Genomic DNA, 1446 nt, shown 5'->3' on the forward strand with positions numbered 1-1446 from the left:
TGGAAACCGGCCGCCCTGGGTAAACGGGGGGAGAGAAGGAGGGACCGGAGCCCCACCGAGCCCTGGGCACAGGCTCTGGCTCGGTGACCACGTCTGGGAGAGGGAAAACAGCCTCAATGCCCCGCTTTTCCTCCTGGAGCAGGTAACAGATTCCAGCACCTGGATTTGCAGACCCTCACTCCAAAGCACAAGGACCGGTCGCTGTCACTCGAGGGAGGAGAAGTCCCCCAGGCCCACCACAGGAGCACCCACTTAGCACCCAGCAAACTGCAGGCACTGCCCAGTATTTTTCCACCCCGACAGCTCGCTTGTTGTCCCATCTCCTGTCCAGCCCTCTGCACCTCCCTGCCCGGATCCAAGGGGCAGGAGAGCAACGCCAGCACGAGCAGACGGAGCTGCCACCCGTGTGCACCCGCTGCAGGCACACGCAGGTCCCAGGCCGAGCACACGCCACCCACACGCCTGCCCCGGGGCGACAGGCTCCTGGGCTGCCCCATGCCAGCCTCGGGGACATGGCACCAAATTGCTATTCCTCGAGAAGCTGGAGCCTCCTGACCATCAACAGCCACCCTGCCGCAGACACAGGCACAGTACATCCACAATCCAGAGGGAAAATGGCCAGGGAGAGCCGGATCCTCAGAGGGGAGGAGGTAGAAGTGCTGGCTAAAATGGAGCCTTGATTTATTGCCCATCTCGAGAGCCAGATCCCCACCCTGCCCTCCGGGGACAACCCGGCTCATTCCTCACCACCACCTCGCAGCAGCCACCAGTGTGTGGTAATCCCCCGAGGCTGTCCAGAACAGAGGTGAAAATAAGGTGCTTTTCTCCTCCTGGAATTGCTTGGGCAAGACAGAGCCACCAACCATTGCAACAGCCACTGCCTCCCCTCAGCACCCCAGAAACTGCCTCCTCTCAGCACCTCAGTTCCTACACCCTGTGCATAGAGAAATTTTTTTAATACATAAACAAACGCAGTGTTCTACCCACCGAAATGAGCTCAGGATCTGACGTTCTGCCCAAGTTCAGCTGTGGTCACCCAAATGTAACAGCTCAGCTGAAGCAAAAGGAAGTAGATAGGAGCTGCTGCCGAGGCCCAAAATAGCTCCCATAATGGGGAGCTGTCAAGCCACGGGAAACGTAAAGCAGCGTCCAGCCCTCTTCCCTAGGTTTGCAGAGTGTTTCTTTAATCGGGACACTGAGAGCTCTGATAGCTTCCAAATTCTTGGAAATACGTTTGCTACCTGCTAATTTCCCTGTAACTTTGTCCGCCAGAGCTGGCTGCAAACAAGCCCGAGTGTCTACAGGTGGAAGTCCCTTCAGAGTGGGGTCACCCCCTGCCGCCCAAACCTCGGGGCTGGGCAGCTCCAAACAACCCCGAAGGGAAGCGGGGAGCAAAGGCAGCCTGCAAAGTAAACATCTTCTCTCCATCCAATAAATCCATGCCGA

The 1446-nt window shown here is 57.8% G+C and overlaps 1 protein-coding gene across 3 annotated transcripts in view; it reads right to left on the bottom strand.

The window, feature by feature from the left end:
* The window catches only part of GLUL (glutamate-ammonia ligase), a 17751-nt gene that overhangs the window by 7227 nt on the left and 9078 nt on the right, over positions 1-1446 (bottom strand). The window contains exon 1 of one of the 3 annotated variants that reach the window (XM_018079060.3): positions 988-1095. The exons of the other annotated variants lie outside the window; for them this stretch is intronic. The gene's annotated coding sequence lies outside the window, so the exon portion shown is untranslated. Of the gene's footprint in view, positions 1-987; positions 1096-1446 lie in introns of those variants that run through there. 3 annotated transcript variants of the gene reach the window in all.

The sequence above is a fragment of the Manacus vitellinus genome, unplaced genomic scaffold (assembly GCF_001715985.3).
Source record: "Manacus vitellinus isolate BGI_N305 unplaced genomic scaffold, ASM171598v3 scaffold_44_pilon, whole genome shotgun sequence".
In the NCBI taxonomy this organism is placed as follows: domain Eukaryota; kingdom Metazoa; phylum Chordata; class Aves; order Passeriformes; family Pipridae; genus Manacus; species Manacus vitellinus.